Raw genomic sequence first — 9,428 nt, forward strand, 5'->3', positions numbered from 1 at the left:
TAGAATCGGCTTCCTATTTCGCAACAAAGCCTCCTTCACTCATGCTGCCAACCATACCCTCGTAAAACTGACCATCCTACCGATCCTTGACTTCAGCGATGTAATTTACAAAATAGCCTCCAACACTCTACTCAACAAATTGGATATAGTCTATCACAGTGCCATCCGTTTTGTCACCAAAGACCCATATACTACCCACCACTGTGACCTGTATGCTCTCGTTGGCTGGCCCTCGCTTCATACTCGTCGCCAAACCCACTGGCTCCAGGTCATCTATAAGTCTTTGCTAGGTAAAGCCCCGCCTTATCTCAACTCACTGGTCACCATAGCAAGACCCACCCGTAGCACGCACTCCAGCAGGTATATCTCACTGGTCATCCCCAAAGCCAACACCTCCTTTAGCCACCTTTCCTTCCAGTTCTCTGCTGCCAATGACTGGAACGAATTGCAAAAATCACTGAAGTTGGAGACTTATATCTCCCTCACTAACTTTAAGCATCAGAGCAGCTTACCGATCATTGCAGTTGTACACAGCCCATCTATAAACAGCCCATCCAACCAACTACCTACCTCATCCCCATATTGTTTTTTTTTTATTTTCTGATCTTTTGCACACCAGTATTTCTACTTGCACATCCTCATTTGCACATCTATCACTCCAGTGTTCATTTGCTAAATTGTAATTACTTCGCCACTATGGCCTATTTATTGCCTTACCTCCTTACGCCATTTGCACACACTGTATATAGATTTTCTATTGTATTATTGACTGTATGTTTTGTTTATTCCATGTGTAACTCTGTGTTGTTGTTTGTGTCGCACTGCTTTGCTTTATCTTGGCCAGCTTGCAGTTGTAGATGAGAACTTGTTCTCAACTGGCCTACCTGGTTAAATATATATATATTTTTAAAGTAGCAATGTTCTGAAGCACAGATTTTCACATAACTTGGCAGAATGAATTAGACAGTTTCTTGGGCTGTAGGTAGAGGTACAAATGCACCTGCTGACTGAACCTCCTTCAGAGCTCTAAAAAACAACGGTGTTGATCAGGAAGTCTAAATCACATTTCTATCTGAAAGCAGTCACAGAGAACCTAAACAACCCTACCAAGTTCTGGAAGCTAATCAAATCAGATTACTATTTAAATACAGTCACAGAGAACCTAAAACAACCCTACTAAGTTCTGGAAGCTAATCAAATCAGATTACTATCTAAATACAGTCACAGAGAACCTAAAACAACCCTACCAAGTTCTGGAAGCTAATCAAATCAGATTACTATTTAAATACAGTCACAGAGAACCTAAAACAACCCTACCAAGTTCTGAAAGCTAATCAAATCAGATTACTATTTAAATACAGTCACAGAGAACCTAAAACAACCCTACCAAGTTCTGAAAGCTAATCAAATCAGTGTTCTAATGTATCCTCTGGTCTTCCTGGCCATCTACTGATGGATTCTAATGAAGTGAAGGATACAGCTGGTATTGTAGGGATTTTTTTTAAACAAGCACTTAATTTATGCTGGTTCAGTTTTTTGGATAATGGTGGGTGCACATGCCTCTAATGTAAGCTGTGTTTCAGTAAGCTCTGATACAGACCCTCATAGGAACCCTTTTAACTTTCAGCCTTTCTTATGCTCTTAAAGAAATAGACCCTAAAAAGTCTACAGGCCCAGACATCATCCATACCTTTTAACGACAGCAGCTGGTATTATCGCTGAGCCTTTTTTGATAACATTCTTTTAACCTAAACCTCTTGTCCAATTCTATATCCAAAATGTGGAAATGATCCTTACATTCTCCTCCTACTGAAGGATGGAAATAACTATCCCCTTATTTCCCATATCCTCCATATCCTCGCCAGTCTTTGAATCCCTTGTGAACTCTCAGCTTAAAAAAAAAAAAAAGTTCCTACTCGAAAATCAACATCCCGAGTGGGGGTTCAGTCTGGCTTTAGGTCAGAGCACAGCACCATAACCTGTTTTGATTAAATTGACCATAAACTGTTTCTAGCCAGACTCAGTAACATTGGTCTCAGTGAAGGGGTTGCCTGACAGAACTGACAGAACACACTTTGCCTATGTTGAGAATCACAAGTCTAGCTTCCTTGATATAACTAGAGGTGTGCCCCAGGGTTCTATTTTAGCTCCTGTACAATTCTAAATGTGTATTAAAGACTTGGGAAATGGGACGTAACCAGCCAAGGTGCAGCTGTACGCAGACGATACAGTCACTCCTTCTCTGGTTCGGACTGTTGAAGAGCTCCAGGCTGTCTTTTTTCAGTTACTGCAGGTCTCCCTTTATTGTCTCAAACTGGTCTTGAATGTACAAAAAAAACTAAATTCATGACCTTTACCGGAGCTAGAAATCTGCCAGAGAAGGTTAGCATTGTCACATCTTATCTATTGAAAAAGTGTCATCCTTATATTGTTGGATGACAAGCATTCATTCAAAGTTCAAATATATCATTTTGTGAGGAAGCTTATAGTGAAATTGTGTTTTTATTTTCGTAATAAGGCTTGCTTCCCGTTTGAGGCTAGAAAGACTCTTGTTCAAGACACTTTACTTTCTGTAACTGATTATGGTCGATTTATTGTAAATGCATGCATCCTCTTCTGTGTTAAATAGACTGGCCTCTATCAGGCATCCTCTTCTGTGTTAAATAGACTGGCCTCTGTTTATCAGGCATCCTCTTCTGTGTTAAATAGACTGGCCTCTGTTTATCAGGCATCCTCTTCTGTGTTAAATAGACTAGCCTCTGTTTATCAGGCATCCTCTTCTGTGTTAAATAGACTGGCCTCTGTTTATCAGGCATCCTCTTCTGTGGTAAATAGACTGGCCTCTGTTTATCAGGCATCCTCTTCTGTGTTAAATAAACTGGCCTCTGTTTATCAGGCATCCTCTTCTGTTTTAAATAGACTGGCCTCTATCAGGCATCCTCTTCTGTGTTAAATAGACTGGCCTCTGTTTATCAGGCATCCTCTTCTGTGTTAAATAGACTGGCCTCTATCAGGCATCCTCTTCTGTGTTAAATAGACTAGCCTCTATCAGGCATCCTCTTCTGTTTTAAATAGACTGGACTCTATCAGGCATCCTCTTCTGTTTTAAATAGACTGGCCTCTATCAGGCATCCTCTTCTGTTTTAAATAGACTGACCTCTGTTTATCAGGCATCCTCTTCTGTGTTAAATAGACTGGCCTCTATCAGGCATCCCCTTCTGTGTTAAACAGACTGGCCTCTGTTTATCAGGCATCCTCTTCTGTGTTAAATAGACTGGCCTCTATCAGGCATCCTCTTCTGTGTTAAATAGACTGGCCTCTGTTTATCAGGCATCCTCTTCTGTGTTAAATAGACTGGCCTCTGTTTATCAGGCATCCTCTTCTGTGTTAAATAGACTAGCCTCTGTTTATCAGGCATCCTCTTCTGTGTTAAATAGACTGGCCTCTGTTTATCAGGCATCCTCTTCTGTGGTAAATAGACTGGCCTCTGTTTATCAGGCATCCTCTTCTGTGTTAAATAAACTGGCCTCTGTTTATCAGGCATCCTCTTCTGTTTTAAATAGACTGGCCTCTATCAGGCATCCTCTTCTGTGTTAAATAGACTGGCCTCTGTTTATCAGGCATCCTCTTCTGTGTTAAATAGACTGGCCTCTATCAGGCATCCTCTTCTGTGTTAAATAGACTAGCCTCTATCAGGCATCCTCTTCTGTTTTAAATAGACTGGACTCTATCAGGCATCCTCTTCTGTTTTAAATAGACTGGCCTCTATCAGGCATCCTCTTCTGTTTTAAATAGACTGACCTCTGTTTATCAGGCATCCTCTTCTGTGTTAAATAGACTGGCCTCTATCAGGCATCCCCTTCTGTGTTAAACAGACTGGCCTCTGTTTATCAGGCATCCTCTTCTGTGTTAAATAGACTGGCCTCTATCAGGCATCCTCTTCTGTTTTAAATAGACTGACCTCTGTTTATCAGGCATCCTCTTCTGTGTTAAATAGACTGGCCTCTATCAGGCATCCTCTTCTGTTTTAAATAGACTGGCCTCTGTTTATCAGGCATCCCCTTCTGTGTTAAATAGACTGGCCTCTATCAGGCATCCTCTTCTGTTTTAAATAGACTGGCCTCTGTTTATCAGGCATCCTTGAGCTTTGTTACTAATGCCAAGTCACTCACCCACCACTGCACCTTCTACCAAATGGTGGTTTGGACCTTGTTTTCTATACGCAGTCGGCTACATTGGTACTTGTTGATTTACAAAGCCCTTCTGGGTTAACTCCCTCTGTAGCCTGCTCACCTTTACCACTAGCAGTACCAGAAGGTCGAGCAGAGATATCATGCCCATAGGGAGGGCAGGGGATTGTCCTGTAAAAAAAAATAACAATCATAAAAAAATGTTAAATGTTTTTGTTTGTTCTCTGTAATACTACTAGCCACTTAGCAATTAGACTGGATCATGTTGTTGTATTGTATTTGTCACGTCCTGACCAGGTAAAGAGGTCATTTTCCATAGTAGAGTGGTCAGGGCGTAACAGGGGGTTGTTTTTTTTTTGGGGGGGGGGGGTTCTGTTTATATGTGGGGTTTTTCTAGATGTCTATTTCTATGTTTTGTTTTCTATGTTTTGGCCGGGTATGGTTTCCAATCAGAGGCAGGTGTCTTTTGTTGTCTCTGATTGGAAGCCATACTTAGGCAGCCTGTTTTTCCTTTGGGTTTTGTGGGTAGTTATTTTCTGTTTTGTTGTAAGTACCTGACAGAACTGTCTTTTTTGTTATATTTTGTAAAGTGTTCATTTTTGGGCAATTAAATACAAGATGAACATATTCCACGCTGCACCTTGGTCTACTCATTTCGAGTATTGTTGATTGTTTTAATTCTGTAATGTATTGATTGTTGCTGCCTTCTTGGACAGGTTTCCCTTGAAAAAGAGACTCTGGGTCTAAATGGGCTTTTCCTGGTTAAATAAAGGTTAAATAATGGTTAAATAAAGCTAAAAATAAATATATATATTTATAACTACACTGTAAAAACATGAAATGTGACACGTTTCTAACCTAAACATGAACATTTAAAACTTAAACATTAGGAATTTAGATTAGCCAATAAGAGTTCTCATCTTAAACACAAGCATTTGCATATTCAACAATTTACAAACAAATTGAAGCTGAAGTTGGGATTTTATTTTAGGAATAAGGCCTGTTTTTCTTTGAAGCCAGAAGGAGGCTAGTATCAGCTACATTTATGCCTTTACTAGACTATGGGGATATTTTATATATGAATGCTTCCGCTCAGTGTTTGAGATCAATTGACACCCTTTACCATGGCACTCTGAGATTTATTTTAAACTGCAAAACCCTTACGCACCACTGCACTTTGTATACCAGGGTTGGCTGGCCTTCTCTAGTCACTCGTAGGCTCAGTCACTGGTATACTTTTATTTACAAAGCCATTTGGGGTTTACTACCTTTTTATTTGGGCATTTTTATTGTTCAGAATTTTATTATTATTATTTTTTTTAAAGTGACCTTTATTTAACCAGGTAGGCCAGTTGAGAACAAGTTCTCGTTTACAACTGCGACTTGGCCAAGATAAAGCAAAGCAGTTCAACACATACAACACAGAGTTACACATGGAGTAAAACAAACACAGTCAATAATACAGTAGAAAAGTATATATACAGCATGTGCAAATGAGGTAGGATAAGGGAGGTAAGGCAATAAATAGGCCATGGTGGCAAAGTAATTACAATATAGCAACTGGAATTGTAGAATGTGCAAAAGATGAATGTGCAAGTAGAGATACTGGGGTGCAAAGGAGCAAGATAAATAAATAAATACAGTATGGGGATGAGGTAGTTGGATGGGCTATTTACAGATGGGCTATGTACAGGTGCAGTGATCTGTGAGCTGCTCTGACAGCTGGTGCTTAAAGAGGGAGATAAAAATGGGGTGGGTACTCTCTTCGTTCGCAGGACTTTATCCTGTTAACTGTTTCAAATGTCCAAACTGAATTTGGTAAAAGGGCTTTTATGTACTCTGCGCCATCGGCTTGGAACGCCTTACAAAATACTTTTAAACTGGAAGAACTCGTCTCGGTTGGTGATTTTAAATCACTGATGAAGGATGTTGAGGCTGATTCCCTGACCTGTCAATGTTTTTAATTTGCTGTTTTATGATTTTGTTGATTTTGTTTTGTTACCTGTAGTTGTTGATGTTGTCTGTCTGTAATTGTGTAATGACTTGGTGCTGCCTATCTTGGCCAGGACGCTCTTGAAAAAAGAGATTTCAAATCTGAATGAGCCCTTCCTGGTTAAATAAAGATTAAATTAAATGTAATATTTAAGAATGCAAGATTAAACACGATGAGCATGTTTCTCCAGTCAGTTTCCAGACAGTAGAACACCTACGCTGAGTGTATAAAACATAAAGAAAACCTGCTCTTTCCAGACGGAGGGGAGACGACAGAACATTTCTCTAGACACTAAGGGACAGTTTCTCGGACACAGATCAAGCCTAGTCCAGGATTTAAAAACATGCTTAATCTGTGTCTGAGAAACTGATCCTAAGAGTGTGACATATATCCAGACCACTTTTTTTAAGGCCGGTTTCCCTAAGCCTAGTCCAGGAGTAAAAAGCATGCTCAGTGGAGAATCTCAATTTGTATGTGCTTTTTAGTCCAGGAGAGGAATAGGTTTCATCTGGGTCCGGGAAACTGGCCTTACAGGTTCATAGATAGCTGCTCTGTTAGAAAACACTGAAGCACAGATCTACAAGTTATGAATAATTGTATGTGTCAGGTTCATGCTATAATGGCACGTTAAAAATAGCTGGTTTGACGATTAATACCTGGGATGATTAATTAATAATGCTCAATCACTATTTACTGTTCAAAAGTGTAGTTTAACAATCTCCATTTTGTAACAGAATCAAAGTATTGGTTGAAATGGCCTAACTGCTGGTCTACAGGGAAACGCTCTGTGTGTGTGTGTGTGTCTGTATGTGTACGTGTGTATGTGTGTGTGTGTGTGTATATGTGTGTGTACGTGTGTGTGTGTGTGTCTGTATGTGTACGTGTCAGAGAGCTTCATGACCAAACACATGAATACACTCGGATGTTACACTGATAAATCACAGGCACCGTCTACAGCTGAAATATGAAATACAAACAGCAACATGGAAGTGTATGTTGTGTCTACATGAGTTACTACATTACAGTGTACGCCAGCTTCCTATCATGACAGAGTGGTCCTCTATAGTTCAGTTCCTATCATGACAGAGTGGTCCTCTATAGTTCAGTTCCTATCATGACAGAGTGGTCCTCTATAGTTCAGTTCCTATCATGACAGAGTGGTCCTCTATAGGTCAGTTCCTATCATGACAGAGTGGTCCTCTATAGTTCAGTTCCTATCATGACACAGAGTGGTCCTCTATTGTTCAGTTCCTATCATGACAGAGTGGTCCTCTATAGTTCAGTTCCTATCATGACAGAGTGGTCCTCTATAGTTCAGTTCCTATCATGACAGAGTGGTCCTCTATAGTTCAGTTCCTATCATGACAGAGTGGTCCTCTATAGTTCAGTTCCTATCATGACAGAGTGGTCCTCTATAGGTCAGTTCCTATCATGACAGAGTGGTCCTCTATAGTTCAGTTCCTATCATGACACAGAGTGGTCCTCTATAGTTCAGTTCCTATCATGACAGAGTGGTCCTCTATAGTTCAGTTCCTATCATGACAGAGTGGTCCTCTATAGTTCAGTTCCTATCATGACAGAGTGGTCCTCTATAGTTCAGTTCCTATCATGACAGAGTGGTCCTCTATAGGTCAGTTCCTATCATGACAGAGTGGTCCTCTATAGTTCAGTTCCTATCATGACACAGAGTGGTCCTCTATAGTTCAGTTCCTATCATGACAGAGTGGTCCTCTATAGTTCAGTTCCTATCATGACAGAGTGGTCCTCTATAGTTCAGTTCCTATCATGACAGAGTGGTCCTCTATAGTTCAGTTCCTATAATGACACACAGAGTGGTCCTCTATAGGTCAGTTCCTATCATGACAGAGTGGTCCTCTATAGTTCAGTTCCTATCATGACAGAGTGGTCCTCTATAGGTCAGTTCCTATCATGACAGAGTGGTCCTCTATAGTTCAGTTCCTATCATGACAGAGTGGTCCTCTATAGGTCAGTTCCTATCATGACAGAGTGGTCCTCTATAGTTCAGTTCCTATCATGACAGAGTGGCCCTCTATATTTCAGTTCCTATCATGACAGAGTGGTCCTCTATAGTTCAGTTCCTATCATGACACACAGAGTGGTCCTCTATAGGTCAGTTCCTATCATGACAGAGTGGTCCTCTATAGGTCAGTTCCTATCATGACAGAGTGGTCCTCTATAGTTCAGTTCCTATCATGACAGAGTGGTCCTCTATAGGTCAGTTCCTATCATGACAGAGTGGTCCTCTATAGGTCAGTTCCTATCATGACACACAGAGTGGTCCTCTATAGTTCAGTTCCTATCATGACAGAGTGGTCCTCTATAGTTCAGTTCCTATCATGACAGAGTGGTCCTCTATAGGTCAGTTCCTATCATGACAGAGTGGTCCTCTATAGGTCAGTTCCTATCATGACAGAGTGGTCCTCTATAGGTCAGTTCCTATCATGACAGAGTGGTCCTCTATAGTTCAGTTCCTATCATGACAGAGTGGTCCTCTATAGGTCAGTTCCTATCATGACAGAGTGGTCCTCTATAGGTCAGTTCCTATCATGACAGAGTGGTCCTCTATAGTTCAGTTCCTATCATGACAGAGTGGTCCTCTATAGGTCAGTTCCTATCATGACACACAGAGTGGTCCTCTATAGTTCAGTTCCTATCATGACAGAGTGGTCCTCTATAGTTCAGTTCCTATCATGACAGAGTGGTCCTCTATAGTTCAGTTCCTATCATGACAGAGTGGTCCTCTATAGTTCAGTTCCTATCATGACAGAGTGGTCCTCTATAGTTCAGTTCCTATCATGACAGAGTGGTCCTCTATAGTTCAGTTCCTATCATGACAGAGTGGTCCTCTATAGTTCAGTTCCTATCATGACAGAGTGGTCCTCTATAGTTCAGTTCCTATCATGACAGAGTGGTCCTCTATAGTTCAGTTCCTATCATGACAGAGTGGTCCTCTATAGGTCAGTTCCTATCATGACAGAGTGGTCCTCTATAGTTCAGTTTCCTATCATGACACACAGAGTGGTCCTCTATATTCAGTTCCTATCATGACAAGAGTGGTCCTCTATAGTTCAGTTCCTATCATGACACCAGAGTGTCCTCTATAGTTCAGTTCCTATCATGACACCAGAGTGGTCCTCTATAGTTCAGTTCCCTATCATGACAGAGTGGTCCTCTATAGTTCAGTTCCTATCAGGACATAGTGGTCCTCTATAGTTCAGTTCCTA

Source organism: Salmo trutta, unplaced genomic scaffold (genome assembly GCF_901001165.1).
Source record: "Salmo trutta unplaced genomic scaffold, fSalTru1.1, whole genome shotgun sequence".
NCBI lineage: Eukaryota > Metazoa > Chordata > Actinopteri > Salmoniformes > Salmonidae > Salmo > Salmo trutta.